At 38.2% G+C, this 19,883-nt stretch overlaps 1 long non-coding RNA gene across 1 annotated transcript; it reads right to left on the bottom strand.

Annotated features, from left to right (window-relative positions):
• Window positions 1–11,934: 11,934 nt before the first annotated feature.
• Window positions 11,935–18,725, bottom strand: LOC128999809 (uncharacterized). Its single transcript, XR_008491323.1, has 2 exons — window positions 18,668–18,725; window positions 11,935–16,191 (listed from the first exon to the last, which is right to left on the bottom strand). It is a non-coding gene; the product is annotated as an uncharacterized LOC128999809 (long non-coding RNA).
• Window positions 18,726–19,883: the final 1,158 nt, after the last annotated feature.

The following is a 19,883-nucleotide window of genomic DNA, read 5'->3' as shown; positions in this document are numbered from 1 at the left end:
TTATTGTTATGCGTTCTACCGTGCCATCCCCGTGCACCCTTGTAAGTTAAAGTTAGTTTTTATACTGTAGGCCTAGTCTTTAAAAGTGTTTGTTGTGTTTTGTTCCAAGTGTTGTCCAAATAAAACAAGGATACAGTTTCTTAACTGGGCTACACTAATAACGATTGAAACTATCGATTCGATTAGTAAACTGCGATTTTTTCACCATCAACAAGTTAGGTTAGGTTATGACAGATTAATTTTATAATAGACATTATATTTTAAGATATCGATTATTAATCAAGATTTCAATTCGATAGTTCCAATCGATATTAGCGTAGCCCAGTTAAGAAACTGTTGTACCCCTGTAGGGTCACACAGTTAGGACTACAGTACCGACATTTCCCATAAACATTGCAAAAGGACAAATCTTATAATTATATAACTGTCTAGGCTGTGTGGTAAAAGGCACTTAAAAATAAGTTACCAAGCGGTGTAACTTTTGTATTAGAAACCCTTGGGTGAGTTGTATAAAGGCCTACTAATCTTTAGGTTTGACACATTTAAACCTATAGCCTGTAAACCATTATCTGTTTGGAAAAAAGTCTATGCCGTAGACTAAATATGGTCCTTAAGCCAATTAAATGTGTAGGCTAGGCTAACTAACTAACATTTAAATAACTTAGGCCTTGGCTAGGCTTTGCATTACCCTGGCGTAGGACGACCGTGAAGACAGCTATCGCCAGCTGTCGACCCTACATTTTTTCCCCTCCCACAACGACTTCCCCTCTTCTCCCTCTCGACCAATCAGATACCGCCTAGCTTAGAGTAGTACAGTCGATGTTCAAAAAAGAGACCTCGCATATGCAACTACCTACTACGGATAATTTACAGATTTCCAAACCAAAACTAATTCGCTATACTTATTTATTAAGTAGTGAATATACTTAAATAATATATGTATTACGACAAAGTATACTAGTGGAAAATTATATAGTTATTTACTTTTATCGCAATATACATATATTACCTAAATAATGTATAAACTCGTTTCTATCTAAAGCTACTGTTTGAAATATAAAAGTAACTATAAAAACTCAGTATAAATAAATTTTTTATTTCAAAATCTCAATATACACTATATTATTATATATTATAATTATATTAATTATATACATTAATTATATACATATATATAGAGGTAGGTCTATATGTAAGCTTTAATTGTAAATATGTAAATTATAACCTAAAAGTGTACATATGTTATAACAAAATAAAAAGTGGTGGAAAATAGGTCAAAGTTCCCCTAATCTCTTCCATACCGCTTATGCTGAAAAATCCAGTCAGCCTTCGACGGGTTATACAATTATGTTCCTTAACAATTCCCAAACTTTTTATTGCTGAAATTAGTTAAATTACATGTAACCTTAAGGTGGACATATGTGATAAGACAATAAAAGTGGTGGAAAAAAGGTTAAAGTTCTCCTAACCATTTCCATACCGCGTACTCTGAAAAATCCAGTCAACTTTCGACGGGTTATGAAATTATGTTCCTTATCAATACCCAAACTTTTTATTGCTGAAATTAGTTTAGGTACATGTAACCTAAAAGTGTACATATGTTATAACAAAATAAAAGTGGTGGAAAATAGGTTAAAGTTCCCCTAACCATTTACTTACCATTCAATCTGTAGAACTCACTCAACTTTCGACGGGTAATAAAATAATCTTCCTTATCAATTCCCAAACTTTTTATTGCTGAAATTAGTTGAGGTACATGTAACCTAAAAGTGTACATATGTTATAACAAAATAAAAGTGGTGGAAAATAGGTTAAAGTTACCCTAATCATTTATATACCGCTCACTCTGGAAAAACGAGAAAACTTTCGACGGATAATAAAATTATGTTACATATCAATTCCCAAACTTTTTATTGCTGAAATTAGTTGAGTTACATGTAATCTAAAAGTGTACATATGTTATAACAAATTAAAATTGGTGGAAAATAGGTTAAAGTTGCCCTAACCATTTCCATACCACGTACGCTGAAAAATCTAGTCAACTTTCAACGGATAATAAAATTATGTTACATATCAATTCCCAAACTTTTTATTGCTGAAATTAGTTGAGGTACATGTAACCTAAAAGTGTACATATGTTATAACAAAATAAAAGTGGTGGAAAATAGGTTAAAGTTACCCTAACTATTTTCATACTGCGTACGCTGAAAAATCCAGTCAACCTTCGACGGATAATAAAATTATGTTCCTTATCAATTCCCAAACGTTTTATTGTTGAAATTAGTCAAAGTACATGTAACCTTAATGTGGACATATGTGATAAGACAATAAAAGTGGTGGAAAATAGGTTAAAGTTCTCCTAACCATTTCCATACCGCGTACGCTGAAAAATCCAGTCAACTTTCGACGGGTAATAAAATTATGTTTCTTATCAATTCCCAAACTTTTTATTGCTGAAATTAGTTGAGTTACATGTAATCTAAACGTGTACATATGTTATAACAAAATAAAAGTGGTGGAAAATAGGTTAAAGTTCCCCTAACCATTTACTTACCATTCAATCTGTAGAACTCACTCAACTCACGACGTCGTCGGCGGCGGCGGCGGCGGCGGCGGCGGCGGCGGCGGCGACGACGACGACGACGACGACGACGACGACGACGACGGCGGCGGCGGCGACGACGACGACGACGACGACGACGACGACGACGACGACGACGACGACGACGACGTCGCCGCCTTGTAATCAGAAGGTAGCTGGTTTGATTCTATGTTACTTTGTTTGTATTACCCGTCACTAGTTTGGTATTACTAATTTAATTAATCTTTGTCACAGGTGTACGAGGCTGCTGGGCTGGCCAATGCTGACAGTTTTATCCGACAGTTCCCTGATGGCTACAGTACCATTCTGGGGGAGAGAGGAGTTACCGTGTCTGGGGGCCAGAAACAGAGGATAGCTATCGCCCGCGCTCTACTGAAAATCCCATCCATCCTCATACTAGACGAGGCTACCAGGTCAGTTGCAAGGGAATGACTTGATCGTAAAACATGTTAAAATGTAACATGTAAAAATGTAACATGTGGAAATATAAGAAGTTAAAATGTAACATGTTAAAATGTAACGTGTTAAAATGTAACATTTTAAAATGTAACATGCTTAAATGTAACGTGTTAAAATGTAACATATTAAAATGTAACATGTAAAAATGTAACATGTAAAATTGTAACCTTTTAAAATGTAACATGCTTAAAGGTAACTTGTTAAAATGTAACATATTAAAAACGTTATGAGTACTGGTATGAGTAAAAGTTTTTATGTCAGCTTGGTGGTTGAGTGATTATAGTACTGCTGTAATCAGAAGGTAGCTGGTTTGATTCTATGTTACTTTGTTTGTATTACCCGTCACTAGTTTGGTATTACTAATTTAATTAATCTTTGTCACAGGTGTACGAGGCTGCTGGGCTGGCCAATGCTGACAGTTTTATCCGACAGTTCCCTGATGGCTACAGTACCATTCTGGGGGAGAGAGGAGTTACCGTGTCTGGGGGCCAGAAACAGAGGATAGCTATCGCCCGCGCTCTACTGAAAATCCCATCCATCCTCATACTAGACGAGGCTACCAGGTCAGTTGCAAGGGAATGACTTGATCGTAAAACATGTTAAAATGTAACATGTAAAAATGTAACATGTGGAAATATAAGAAGTTAAAATGTAACATGTTAAAATGTAACGTGTTAAAATGTAACATTTTAAAATGTAACATGCTTAAATGTAACATGTTAAAATGTAACATATTAAAATGTAACATGTAAAAATGTAACATGTAAAATTATAACCTTTTAAAATGTAACATGCTTAAAGGTAACTTGTTAAAATGTAACATATTAAAAACGTTATGAGTACTGGTATGAGTAAAAGTTTTTATGTCAGCTTGGTGGTTGAGTGATTATAGTACTGCTGTAATCAGAAGGTAGCTGGTTTGATTCTATGTTACTTTGTTTGTATTACCCGTCACTAGTTTGGTATTACTAATTTAATTAATCTTTGTCACAGGTGTACGAGGCTGCTGGGCTGGCCAATGCTGACAGTTTTATCCGACAGTTCCCTGATGGCTACAGTACCATTCTGGGGGAGAGAGGAGTTACCGTGTCTGGGGGCCAGAAACAGAGGATAGCTATCGCCCGCGCTCTACTGAAAATCCCATCCATCCTCATACTAGACGAGGCTACCAGGTCAGTTGCAAGGGAATGACTTGATCGTAAAACATGTTAAAATGTAACATGTAAAAATGTAACATGTGGAAATATAAGAAGTTAAAATGTAACATGTTAAAATGTAACGTGTTAAAATGTAACATTTTAAAATGTAACATGCTTAAATGTAACGTGTTAAAATGTAACATATTAAAATGTAACATGTAAAAATGTAACATGTAAAATTGTAACCTTTTAAAATGTAACATGCTTAAAGGTAACTTGTTAAAATGTAACATATTAAAAACGTTATGAGTACTGGTATGAGTAAAAGTTTTTATGTCAGCTTGGTGGTTGAGTGATTATAGTACTGCTGTAATCAGAAGGTAGCTGGTTTGATTCTATGTTACTTTGTTTGTATTACCCGTCACTAGTTTGGTATTACTAATTTAATTAATCTTTGTCACAGGTGTACGAGGCTGCTGGGCTGGCCAATGCTGACAGTTTTATCCGACAGTTCCCTGATGGCTACAGTACCATTCTGGGGGAGAGAGGAGTTACCGTGTCTGGGGGCCAGAAACAGAGGATAGCTATCGCCCGCGCTCTACTGAAAATCCCATCCATCCTCATACTAGACGAGGCTACCAGGTCAGTTGCAAGGGAATGACTTGATCGTAAAACATGTTAAAATGTAACATGTAAAAATGTAACATGTGGAAATATAAGAAGTTAAAATGTAACATGTTAAAATGTAACGTGTTAAAATGTAACATTTTAAAATGTAACATGCTTAAATGTAACATGTTAAAATGTAACATATTAAAATGTAACATGTAAAAATGTAACATGTAAAATTGTAACCTTTTAAAATGTAACATGCTTAAAGGTAACTTGTTAAAATGTAACATATTAAAAACGTTATGAGTACTGGTATGAGTAAAAGTTTTTATGTCAGCTTGGTGGTTGAGTGATTATAGTACTGCTGTAATCAGAAGGTAGCTGGTTTGATTCTATGTTACTTTGTTTGTATTACCCGTCACTAGTTTGGTATTACTAATTTAATTAATCTTTGTCACAGGTGTACGAGGCTGCTGGGCTGGCCAATGCTGACAGTTTTATCCGACAGTTCCCTGATGGCTACAGTACCATTCTGGGGGAGAGAGGAGTTACCGTGTCTGGGGGCCAGAAACAGAGGATAGCTATCGCCCGCGCTCTACTGAAAATCCCATCCATCCTCATACTAGACGAGGCTACCAGGTCAGTTGCAAGGGAATGACTTGATCGTAAAACATGTTAAAATGTAACATGTAAAAATGTAACATGTGGAAATATAAGAAGTTAAAATGTAACATGTTAAAATGTAACGTGTTAAAATGTAACATTTTAAAATGTAACATGCTTAAATGTAACGTGTTAAAATGTAACATATTAAAATGTAACATGTAAAAATGTAACATGTAAAATTGTAACCTTTTAAAATGTAACATGCTTAAAGGTAACTTGTTAAAATGTAACATATTAAAAACGTTATGAGTACTGGTATGAGTAAAAGTTTTTATGTCAGCTTGGTGGTTGAGTGATTATAGTACTGCTGTAATCAGAAGGTAGCTGGTTTGATTCTATGTTACTTTGTTTGTATTACCCGTCACTAGTTTGGTATTACTAATTTAATTAATCTTTGTCACAGGTGTACGAGGCTGCTGGGCTGGCCAATGCTGACAGTTTTATCCGACAGTTCCCTGATGGCTACAGTACCATTCTGGGGGAGAGAGGAGTTACCGTGTCTGGGGGCCAGAAACAGAGGATAGCTATCGCCCGCGCTCTACTGAAAATCCCATCCATCCTCATACTAGACGAGGCTACCAGGTCAGTTGCAAGGGAATGACTTGATCGTAAAACATGTTAAAATGTAACATGTAAAAATGTAACATGTGGAAATATAAGAAGTTAAAATGTAACATGTTAAAATGTAACGTGTTAAAATGTAACATTTTAAAATGTAACATGCTTAAATGTAACATGTTAAAATGTAACATATTAAAATGTAACATGTAAAAATGTAACATGTAAAATTGTAACCTTTTAAAATGTAACATGCTTAAAGGTAACTTGTTAAAATGTAACATATTAAAAACGTTATGAGTACTGGTATGAGTAAAAGTTTTTATGTCAGCTTGGTGGTTGAGTGATTATAGTACTGCTGTAATCAGAAGGTAGCTGGTTTGATTCTATGTTACTTTGTTTGTATTACCCGTCACTAGTTTGGTATTACTAATTTAATTAATCTTTGTCACAGGTGTACGAGGCTGCTGGGCTGGCCAATGCTGACAGTTTTATCCGACAGTTCCCTGATGGCTACAGTACCATTCTGGGGGAGAGAGGAGTTACCGTGTCTGGGGGCCAGAAACAGAGGATAGCTATCGCCCGCGCTCTACTGAAAATCCCATCCATCCTCATACTAGACGATGCTACCAGGTCAGTTGCAAGGGAAAGACTTGATCATAAAAAATGTTAAAATGTAACATGTAAATATGTAAAATGTAAAAATGTAGAAGACGACGACGACGACGACGACGACGACGACGACGACGACGACGACGACGACGACGACGACGACGACGACGACGACGACGACGACGACGACGACGACGACGACGACGACGACGACGACGACGACGACGACGACGACGACGACGACGACGACGACGACGACGACGACGACGACGACGACGATTTTTATGTCAGCTTGGTGGTTGAGTGATTATAGTACTGCTGTACTCGCCTTGTAATCAGAAGGTAGCTGGTTTGATTCTATGTTACTTTGTTTGTATTACCCGTCACTAGTTTGGTATTACTAATTTAATTAATCTTTGTCACAGGTGTACGAGGCTGCTGGGCTGGCCAATGCTGACAGTTTTATCCGACAGTTCCCTGATGGCTACAGTACCATTCTGGGGGAGAGAGGAGTTACCGTGTCTGGGGGCCAGAAACAGAGGATAGCTATCGCCCGCGCTCTACTGAAAATCCCATCCATCCTCATACTAGACGAGGCTACCAGGTCAGTTGCAAGGGAATGACTTGATCGTAAAACATGTTAAAATGTAACATGTAAAAATGTAACATGTGGAAATATAAGAAGTTAAAATGTAACATGTTAAAATGTAACGTGTTAAAATGTAACATTTTAAAATGTAACATGCTTAAATGTAACGTGTTAAAATGTAACATATTAAAATGTAACATGTAAAAATGTAACATGTAAAATTGTAACCTTTTAAAATGTAACATGCTTAAAGGTAACTTGTTAAAATGTAACATATTAAAAACGTTATGAGTACTGGTATGAGTAAAAGTTTTTATGTCAGCTTGGTGGTTGAGTGATTATAGTACTGCTGTAATCAGAAGGTAGCTGGTTTGATTCTATGTTACTTTGTTTGTATTACCCGTCACTAGTTTGGTATTACTAATTTAATTAATCTTTGTCACAGGTGTACGAGGCTGCTGGGCTGGCCAATGCTGACAGTTTTATCCGACAGTTCCCTGATGGCTACAGTACCATTCTGGGGGAGAGAGGAGTTACCGTGTCTGGGGGCCAGAAACAGAGGATAGCTATCGCCCGCGCTCTACTGAAAATCCCATCCATCCTCATACTAGACGAGGCTACCAGGTCAGTTGCAAGGGAATGACTTGATCGTAAAACATGTTAAAATGTAACATGTAAAAATGTAACATGTGGAAATATAAGAAGTTAAAATGTAACATGTTAAAATGTAACGTGTTAAAATGTAACATTTTAAAATGTAACATGCTTAAATGTAACATGTTAAAATGTAACATATTAAAATGTAACATGTAAAAATGTAACATGTAAAATTGTAACCTTTTAAAATGTAACATGCTTAAAGGTAACTTGTTAAAATGTAACATATTAAAAACGTTATGAGTACTGGTATGAGTAAAAGTTTTTATGTCAGCTTGGTGGTTGAGTGATTATAGTACTGCTGTAATCAGAAGGTAGCTGGTTTGATTCTATGTTACTTTGTTTGTATTACCCGTCACTAGTTTGGTATTACTAATTTAATTAATCTTTGTCACAGGTGTACGAGGCTGCTGGGCTGGCCAATGCTGACAGTTTTATCCGACAGTTCCCTGATGGCTACAGTACCATTCTGGGGGAGAGAGGAGTTACCGTGTCTGGGGGCCAGAAACAGAGGATAGCTATCGCCCGCGCTCTACTGAAAATCCCATCCATCCTCATACTAGACGATGCTACCAGGTCAGTTGCAAGGGAAAGACTTGATCATAAAAAATGTTAAAATGTAACATGTAAATATGTAAAATGTAAAAATGTAGAAGACGACGACGACGACGACGACGACGACGACGACGACGACGACGACGACGACGACGACGACGACGACGACGACGACGACGACGACGACGACGACGACGACGACGACGACGACGACGACGACGACGACGACGACGACGACGACGACGACGACGACGACGACGACGACGACGACGACGACGACGACGACGACGACGACGACGACGACGACGACGACGACGACGACGACGACGACGACGACGACGACGACGACGACGACGACGACGACGACGACGACGACGACGACGACGACGACGACGACGACGACGACGACGACGACGACGACGACGACGACGACGACGACGACGACGACGACGACGACGACGACGACGACGACGACGACGACGACGACGACGACGACGACGACGACGACGACGACGACGACGACGACGACGACGACGACGACGACGACGACGACGACGCGACGACGACGACGACGACGACGATTTTAATGTCAGCTTGGTGGTTGAGTGATTATAGTACTGCTGTACTCGCCTTGTAATCAGAAGGTAGCTGGTTTGATTCTATGTTACTTTGTTTGTATTACCCGTCACTAGTTTGGTATTACTAATTTAATTAATCTTTGTCACAGGTGTACGAGGCTGCTGGGCTGGCCAATGCTGACAGTTTTATCCGACAGTTCCCTGATGGCTACAGTACCATTCTGGGGGAGAGAGGAGTTACCGTGTCTGGGGGCCAGAAACAGAGGATAGCTATCGCCCGCGCTCTACTGAAAATCCCATCCATCCTCATACTAGACGAGGCTACCAGGTCAGTTGCAAGGGAATGACTTGATCGTAAAACATGTTAAAATGTAACATGTAAAAATGTAACATGTGGAAATATAAGAAGTTAAAATGTAACATGTTAAAATGTAACGTGTTAAAATGTAACATTTTAAAATGTAACATGCTTAAATGTAACGTGTTAAAATGTAACATATTAAAATGTAACATGTAAAAATGTAACATGTAAAATTGTAACCTTTTAAAATGTAACATGCTTAAAGGTAACTTGTTAAAATGTAACATATTAAAAACGTTATGAGTACTGGTATGAGTAAAAGTTTTTATGTCAGCTTGGTGGTTGAGTGATTATAGTACTGCTGTAATCAGAAGGTAGCTGGTTTGATTCTATGTTACTTTGTTTGTATTACCCGTCACTAGTTTGGTATTACTAATTTAATTAATCTTTGTCACAGGTGTACGAGGCTGCTGGGCTGGCCAATGCTGACAGTTTTATCCGACAGTTCCCTGATGGCTACAGTACCATTCTGGGGGAGAGAGGAGTTACCGTGTCTGGGGGCCAGAAACAGAGGATAGCTATCGCCCGCGCTCTACTGAAAATCCCATCCATCCTCATACTAGACGAGGCTACCAGGTCAGTTGCAAGGGAATGACTTGATCGTAAAACATGTTAAAATGTAACATGTAAAAATGTAACATGTGGAAATATAAGAAGTTAAAATGTAACATGTTAAAATGTAACGTGTTAAAATGTAACATTTTAAAATGTAACATGCTTAAATGTAACATGTTAAAATGTAACATATTAAAATGTAACATGTAAAAATGTAACATGTAAAATTGTAACCTTTTAAAATGTAACATGCTTAAAGGTAACTTGTTAAAATGTAACATATTAAAAACGTTATGAGTACTGGTATGAGTAAAAGTTTTTATGTCAGCTTGGTGGTTGAGTGATTATAGTACTGCTGTAATCAGAAGGTAGCTGGTTTGATTCTATGTTACTTTGTTTGTATTACCCGTCACTAGTTTGGTATTACTAATTTAATTAATCTTTGTCACAGGTGTACGAGGCTGCTGGGCTGGCCAATGCTGACAGTTTTATCCGACAGTTCCCTGATGGCTACAGTACCATTCTGGGGGAGAGAGGAGTTACCGTGTCTGGGGGCCAGAAACAGAGGATAGCTATCGCCCGCGCTCTACTGAAAATCCCATCCATCCTCATACTAGACGATGCTACCAGGTCAGTTGCAAGGGAAAGACTTGATCATAAAAAATGTTAAAATGTAACATGTAAATATGTAAAATGTAAAAATGTAGAAGACGACGACGACGACGACGACGACGACGACGACGACGACGACGACGACGACGACGATTTTTATGTCAGCTTGGTGGTTGAGTGATTATAGTACTGCTGTACTCGCCTTGTAATCAGAAGGTAGCTGGTTTGATTCTATGTTACTTTGTTTGTATTACCCGTCACTAGTTTGGTATTACTAATTTAATTAATCTTTGTCACAGGTGTACGAGGCTGCTGGGCTGGCCAATGCTGACAGTTTTATCCGACAGTTCCCTGATGGCTACAGTACCATTCTGGGGGAGAGAGGAGTTACCGTGTCTGGGGGCCAGAAACAGAGGATAGCTATCGCCCGCGCTCTACTGAAAATCCCATCCATCCTCATACTAGACGAGGCTACCAGGTCAGTTGCAAGGGAATGACTTGATCGTAAAACATGTTAAAATGTAACATGTAAAAATGTAACATGTGGAAATATAAGAAGTTAAAATGTAACATGTTAAAATGTAACGTGTTAAAATGTAACATTTTAAAATGTAACATGCTTAAATGTAACGTGTTAAAATGTAACATATTAAAATGTAACATGTAAAAATGTAACATGTAAAATTGTAACCTTTTAAAATGTAACATGCTTAAAGGTAACTTGTTAAAATGTAACATATTAAAAACGTTATGAGTACTGGTATGAGTAAAAGTTTTTATGTCAGCTTGGTGGTTGAGTGATTATAGTACTGCTGTAATCAGAAGGTAGCTGGTTTGATTCTATGTTACTTTGTTTGTATTACCCGTCACTAGTTTGGTATTACTAATTTAATTAATCTTTGTCACAGGTGTACGAGGCTGCTGGGCTGGCCAATGCTGACAGTTTTATCCGACAGTTCCCTGATGGCTACAGTACCATTCTGGGGGAGAGAGGAGTTACCGTGTCTGGGGGCCAGAAACAGAGGATAGCTATCGCCCGCGCTCTACTGAAAATCCCATCCATCCTCATACTAGACGAGGCTACCAGGTCAGTTGCAAGGGAATGACTTGATCGTAAAACATGTTAAAATGTAACATGTAAAAATGTAACATGTGGAAATATAAGAAGTTAAAATGTAACATGTTAAAATGTAACGTGTTAAAATGTAACATTTTAAAATGTAACATGCTTAAATGTAACATGTTAAAATGTAACATATTAAAATGTAACATGTAAAAATGTAACATGTAAAATTGTAACCTTTTAAAATGTAACATGCTTAAAGGTAACTTGTTAAAATGTAACATATGTGACAGGTAGCCGAATGAAACAACGAAAATGCACTACGAATAATAATTTATTTACTTAATTTATGATAAAAACAATAGTGAAGTGTTTAGCTTCCGACTTGCTGTATAATCCTATAAATTTAGTTTACAACACAAATAAGTTATTGGGGGACATAGCCTTCCGAGGAGGCTATGGGGAAAGGCGACGCGACGCGGAATTTACATGACCGATTGAATTGGATTTAGAATTTAGACTCCCTGAACTGAGTGCGCTCTGCCCGTAGCCCAGAGTTGGGCGTGGAGGGGAACCAGCCAATCGCGTTGCGGCTATACCGCGTGACGTCAGTGCAAGCCCCAGACAGTGCTGCTGCCTAACGATTCATCAGGGCATTAGGCAAACTATAGCTGCGCATTAACTGATTTCATCGAGCGACTTGCTGAGCTGTATCAGCAAATTCCAGCCATGCGCGTTACACTTTCCGAGAACGTTGGCCTGACCCAGCGCTGAGCCACGCTGACGGAATATTCCATGGTGAGGCAACTGGTTGACGCAAAAAGCTGGGAGGTTAACAGTCCAATATTACATACCCTCTTTTTATATTTGAAATAAAGCAAAGCTTCTGTGACGGTAAAGACAGGGTTTCCTGAGGGTGTAACCAAAACCTCCCCAACTGATATGTAATGGGTCTGGGAATTTTTGGGACCGTCACATCCCCCTCCTCCTCAGACCTTGCTGACCCCAGCAAGAGGTACAGCAGGAAGCAGTGAGCGAGCCTTGCACCTGAGGACTCTCAAATCTCCATACTATGGTTCTCAGCCACAGAAATCCGGTCAGCGAAGCCCAACGCCACACCAAGGCCAATTTAAACGCCTCGTAAAATGTAACTTAATGAATTTAAATTTTCCAAACGAAAGACCCATAGAAAGAAAATAATATAATTGAACTCTTTAACGTCATCGCCTTTCCCCGTTAATGCTATAAACTTAATTAATTACATCCATAACTCTGGATTCCAAAAACACTAACATTCAACCTACAATCCTTACACTATATAAAGTTATTCAATTTAAACAGCAAGTTGAAGCAAAAGAACGAGAAACAATAAACCACAAAAAAACTACAATAAATAAAATCCTTCATAACTGGACCTAACACTAACAAAACATTTTAGTAACAATACATTAATTTTAAATTTCAAGAATAAAAATCAAACAAACAGATTCAAAGCTATCCTCATCAAGTAACATTTAAACGATTATTGCTACTGCATTAATACAGTTATAAATCAATAGCTTAAACAAACAATAATAGTTATGTTCATCTCGGACAATGCTTGCTTCCCTCGGATGAGAGAATACACAGACCCACTTATCTTCGGTAATGATTCAGAGCAAGCGCTCCTGCCATGCTGGTTAGTAGTCCTTAGAAATATAAAGGTAACAGTGAATTTAGGCAGTCACAGCCTAATCTATAAATTCTCCCCCGGTAATACCACGGGATGTATTACAAGTTGGTTGATAAATTTGAATGTAAAGCGAATACGGTTTGCAGCAAATATTTCTCAGCCGAATATAAGGGGCGTTTACAATTTTCAACTTAATTTAGTTTCGTTAATACTGAATATAATGTACCAAATGCCGAAACGAAGCAAGCACTGTAGAGCAGAACATGGCACTAATTTTCAACAACAATGGAAAAAAAACTACTATAACATAATCCCTCTGCTAACTTTCAAGGATTTCCAACATGTTGGAATCTAATGAACATATTATATAAAAGAAAGAATAATACTTATGAGTTCATGCAAATAAATTCAGTAGCAATCATGAACTCCTAATTAAACATGGAAACTGATAACTCCTAAAACTCACTTTTTTCACTTTTACTTCAACTCTAATTAACTTTTACATTCCTTCAACTTAACCTTTCCATGGTTAAAACAAGAAGCCAGCCAAAGATACCTATCTAAATAAATAACACTTACCTAAACAAATAATGAAATAAATAAATCTAATAAATAAATAATAATAAATAGCAAAATCCGTTAAATGACAATTTATTGGGTCATGGGTCTGGCTACCGAGGTTGAAGGTGCCGGCCTACCTCCAAACAAGGCACATTGGCTTGACAATGTCCAAAATAGAGTTACCTTTGTTATTTGAATTGAAATAAATTTGATTATAATTTTTATCAGATAAGAAAATATCATAGTCCAAGGCCAAGGGTACGGTCCAGCATTATTAGATGGTAGGGAAGGATAAGGGTAATTAGGAAGTTAGTAGGACTGCAGCTGCTTACTTTCCCGTGTTGCCTTGACTCTTGGGCCATACACACTCACTGAGGAGTACATCTTCTTCATTTAGAATTTAAATTTCTCCAATAAATAGCTGTAAAGCAAAATTTCGGATCAAACTTTAACAAGCACAGCCAACCCAATCAACTAACCAATCAGGACTAACAATAACTAACAATAACAAACTAACAATAAGGACACACCAGTGCCCAATGGTGTGAATAAAAATAGAAAATCAATTAATTTATAGCAGCACTACAGGCATCGGCTACTACCAAACATCATACACGAGTGTGCATTGTCCCATGGCGCCTACTTGTAAAACCGATAGTCCTTTTTAACAGTACATTAATAAAATACTTATGAAATAGTTACACAGAAAGAATACTAATTATATAATAATAGAAAAAGAAGAATCTATTAATGTCTGGAGCTCCATTTAAAAGTGTCCTGCCACTTACTTATTGCGCGCACTGCACTAGTCAACTTACGCCACCCAATGTGACTGCAATCGGGGGCGGTTTAGTTCAGCAACAAGTTGCAGGCTGGGCATGCCCTGTCTATCCTCCGCGGAAGGCCTGACCTCTACACTGGAGCGCTCCGGTTCCATCTCCCTTACTGCTGGTGCCTCTTCCCGATCTTGTGTAGTTCTCGCAACAGCGGCTCGCAGCCACAGGGCTGCTCTGCGTCTCCACCTGTAAACGAGAAAACAGCTATTAGAATAATCGAGATGGAGAGGCCACCCAGTTTCAACTTTTCAACATTCTTTAGTTGCAAATGATGGAATCTGAGGAGCTGGAAGGCATTCTCAAAAGAATACTCCTTTACGCTCAGAGTGCCAAGCTGGTAATTATTTTGGCTACTTCTCAAGGACGTCCTTTAAACATTACATCACAAATACACACGTCATGGCCATGACCAGGGAGGCTCTTAGCTCCACCCCCCTCTACAGCTCAAGCGCAGCTGGTAGCGGCTAACAGGTTCTGTCAGGCAGGCGTACGCAGGCGCGAGCAACAGTCAAAATGAAATTGACACCAGGGGAGGCTCTCCTTCCCTCTCCCCTTCCCGGCTCCAGTGCAGCTGGAAGTTGCCAACGGGTTTCGTTGGGCAGACATACGCAGGCACGAGCAAAAATATGCACTCTATCTCTCGCATGTCATCGGGAGGGACTAATGACAGAAAAATTTCTCAAAACAAAAAAAAAATAAAATAAAAATAACCAGGACTATTAGAGTCCTACACGAGCTTATTGCTGCCGAACGAACAGCAGGCCAAAACTCATCAGTTCACATAATGCAGAGTCCTTGCTGGAGCTCAGGCATATCATGCGACTTCAACTTCACGAACAGTCCCCCACCGAAAAGAAAAAACAACACGGCTAGCGCTTACAACAGAAGGCTGCTGATTAATCAGGCAGGCATTCTGTAACTATTAGCAACCAAATCGTTAATGGTTCTGATCAGAGATCTCAAACTACAAAAAAAAAAACAGCGCTTCAACAAAATCCGGACCTAGTCCACAGGAGATTCACCATGTCGCCGTGTGTATTGTAATACTGTACGGACAAGCAAGGCAATCTCAATCACGGCCAGCCACCTTAGGGCTCAGACCAAACTACAACCATGCACAATCAAAGGAAGCCCATAACTAAATGGGGCATGCCTACAATGTACAAATTAACTATATCTTCTTAATTCTTATCTTTTTTTTTTTTTTACTTTTTTCCAGAGGAGTCTAAATTTTCATTTAATTAATTTAATAACAAAAAATAAAAAAATAAAAGAATTTAAAAACAAGGCTAAAGCGAGTATACTTTACCCCAACTTAGCTCAGGGCCAATAATTTGTAATCACTTACTATTATTATACTTATACAACTACTCAAACCAATTCCACCCGCAGGGACAATGTTGAACTACTGCTTCAACAGCTGGTCCACCGCAAGGAGACTCCATGTGCCTCGATCAACGGAGACAGCAAGAGACTGGCTCACACTCCTATACAAAACTGTAGGCTGTATAACAAACAAAAAAAAAGGGTTATCCTATGCACATCAATATATTGGTAGGCTACTAATTCACCTCCAGCATTGAATTTTTATAAAAAAACATTTTCCTCCTACTATCATCAGCATTGCTTGATTTATTTTCCCTTAACAAGAAACAAGGACAACGGTATTTGTATTCTTCTAACTATACACCACAGAATCCTCTGGCGAGGGGTTAGCCACGGCTTAATCACAAATGTTACCGTACCGGATTTATTTAGGTTAAGGTCCTGTCCAAAGCAGGAGCAAAAGAAGATACACTCCAAATCTTCCCCCATACCGAACACACATTGTGAGAAAATTGTGACATTTCCCTCGGCTCATCAGAAACTCAACATATCGGAAACTAATGTTTCTTCTGTAGATAAAAGCAATTCATCTCAAAAACAATTTATTATTATTTTTTTTTTTACAAATACGGAATGAATTACAAATTTATATTTTCAGCTCGTGAGTCAAAACTATCAAATTAATAGTTTACCTCTGTAACATCACATATGAGTTTTGAACTGACTTCAATCATTCAATAGTGCTAGCTGATGATAGCAGCTAAACAACAGTTCTTCAAATTTCGGTTTTTATTTATAAATCCGATAACCAATTTCTAATTATTCCAATGTAAATAAATAAAGATCAATACATTATTTCAGTATGAAAAAAAAGGAATGGCAACTAAACACAATCATCTCTAATTACTCAGTATACTCACTCAGACTTGGACCAAGCGTTTAACGAATGGTAAAAACCTCTTGCAATGCTTAAAAAAAACTCAAAAATTAATCCCTCTCCTGGATACCTACACAAAAAAAAAAATTTAAACTCCTCTTTTTAGTCCTTCCACATTGCACACCTACTTTGTGTACACACCGACGTCTCATCAGAGGGTCTGCGAACCCCTAACAGTTCCAACAGAGCACCTGCTGAACCACGTAATATCTTAACAAATCGCGGCTAGGTTTGTTGGCTCACGCCGCGGCCTTTACACGCTAACCCAAGTTTCTAGCAAAACCCCAAGGGTTGCTTCAATTTTTTTTACGTTTTTCGTTTTTACTTTTTTTTTACTTGTTACTCATTAGTTGTCCACTTTACATAATATACACAAATTTTAGAGACCAAATCACATTACGAATCATACAAACTCAAATTATTTCTCGCTGCGTTCCACAAAACTTGTTAAGTCTGGTAAAAGAAAAGTTGGAATTTATTCAGCTACCGTACCTAAAATATCACAATAAACCATCTTCTAGATATCCTTACTTTAAAAGTAATTTATTTATAAACGTGCACAGTCATCACGGAAAAAAACAAATTTTTTCCTACTTAGGCCTACTTTATTTTCCATACCCGAGTGAAATGGCAAGGCATCGATACAGAGGCAAGCAACATCCCGGATGGCTTTGAGGTGAGAAGGCAAGTCTTTAGAGAACAAAATTATGTCAAAAGAGACAAGGCATTTCCCAACCTTCAAGCCCGTCAGTAGGCCAGTAATGCTGACATCATTTAAACTAATAATTTTTTAATCAATAATTCCCATGGACTACACTGCTAATCATTCAAAGACAACAGTAATTATATATTCTGTTTCATAATTCTATTTATTGACCACTTCAAAGGACATTTAACAGTCACTGGCGTTTACTGAACGACCCAATGAGCTGTCCCGAATAACAAAATATGTTACCTTAAACAGTTTAAAATGAACAAGCTAACCACATAGAATCTGAACATGTCCTGTCACAGTAGGCTAGGCCTACATGATGGCCATCATTGGAACGCAGCTAAAATAAATTTAGTTTTACGAGTAACCATACACTTCAAAAGTTCTTGAGTAAGCTTCAAAATTACATATTCCACGATAATTAGTTAAAATGTTCCCTACTTTCCTTTAACTTACTCTTACCTTAGGCTAAGGCTATATTCCAACATTAATTTATTATAATTTTAGCTGTACCGGTAGGCATTAATCAAAATAATTTAAGTTCACGGTCGGTCATTATAATAGAAAACAATTCCTTAAGTCAAAATTATTGCCTCAGCTTCTCTGAACACTTAATTGAAATATTCATAGCCTAACTTTATACGAGTTACCAAAACTTAACTTAGTTTATCTCCAATTAATTTTTCCAATTAAATCTAATTATTCCGCCTTCCCCCAATAAGTTAAACTTCACCAAGGCACGGCCTAAACTTTACAGGAATAGGCTACTAGGTTAAACCATCAAAAAAATTAGCCTAGTCAACTGTTAACTTAAGCTCAGACAGTAATCACAGGAACAACGTAAGGCCTATCCTACTTAAGCCAACAACTTCAATTATTTCACCCCTTGATTACACAACAAATTAACTATTTAAGAAAAACTTTAGCCTTGGTAAGCTTCCCAATTAAATATTTTTGAAAAACAAATAAAACTATTCAAGCCAGTTAGTTAATTTATAAACTCACCTGACCTTTTTACGCACATCTAACCTTTCCGCAACAGAGCAGACGCCAGAAGCTGAAGTCGATCGAAGTCTCTGAAGCTGAAGTTCGAAGTTTTAAACTGCAGACGACGACGACTCATTGCAGTCGCAGTGGGAGCGAAACGAATTAAAACACGTAAAACGACGGGAGCAGAACTGATACGGACTGAGCGAGTCGCGACAGGGAATTACAACGAAATTATGGTTTCTGACTAAGTAATTGATTGCGCGATAATAATTAAATAGCCAATTAATTTAGGACTCTTGAACCTAACCCCGAACCTGACACCAAATGTGACAGGTAGCCGAATGAAACAACGAAAATGCACTACGAATAATAATTTATTTACTTAATTTATGATAAAAACAATAGTGAAGTGTTTAGCTTCCGACTTGCTGTATAATCCTATAAATTTAGTTTACAACACAAATAAGTTATTGGGGGACATAGCCTTCCGAGGAGGCTATGGGGAAAGGCGACGCGACGCGGAATTTACATGACCGATTGAATTGGATTTAGAATTTAAGACTCCCTGAACTGAGTGCGCTCTGCCCGTAGCCCAGAGTTGGGCGTGGAGGGGAACCAGCCAATCGCGTTGCGGCTATACCGCGTGACGTCAGTGCAAGCCCCAGACAGTGCTGCTGCCTAACGATTCATCAGGGCATTAGGCAAACTATAGCTGCGCATTAACTGATTTCATCGAGCGACTTGCTGAGCTGTATCAGCAAATTCCAGCCATGCGCGTTACACTTTCCGAGAACGTTGGCCTGACCCAGCGCTGAGCCACGCTGACGGAATATTCCATGGTGAGGCAACTGGTTGACGCAAAAAGCTGGGAGGTTAACAGTCCAATATTACATACCCTCTTTTTATATTTGAAATAAAGCAAAGCTTCTGTGACGGTAAAGACAGGGTTTCCTGAGGGTGTAACCAAAACCTCCCCAACTGATATGTAATGGGTCTGGGAATTTTTGGGACCGTCACACATATTAAAAACGTTATGAGTACTGGTATGAGTAAAAGTTTTTATGTCAGCTTGGTGGTTGAGTGATTATAGTACTGCTGTAATCAGAAGGTAGCTGGTTTGATTCTATGTTACTTTGTTTGTATTACCCGTCACTAGTTTGGTATTACTAATTTAATTAATCTTTGTCACAGGTGTACGAGGCTGCTGGGCTGGCCAATGCTGACAGTTTTA

Source organism: Macrosteles quadrilineatus, unplaced genomic scaffold, assembly GCF_028750875.1.
Source record: "Macrosteles quadrilineatus isolate MER2022 unplaced genomic scaffold, UCM_ALF_1.0 Scaffold_8__2_contigs__length_117827958, whole genome shotgun sequence".
Classification (NCBI taxonomy): Eukaryota; Metazoa; Arthropoda; class Insecta; order Hemiptera; family Cicadellidae; genus Macrosteles; species Macrosteles quadrilineatus.
This window is presented reverse-complemented; position numbering and strand designations above follow the sequence as displayed.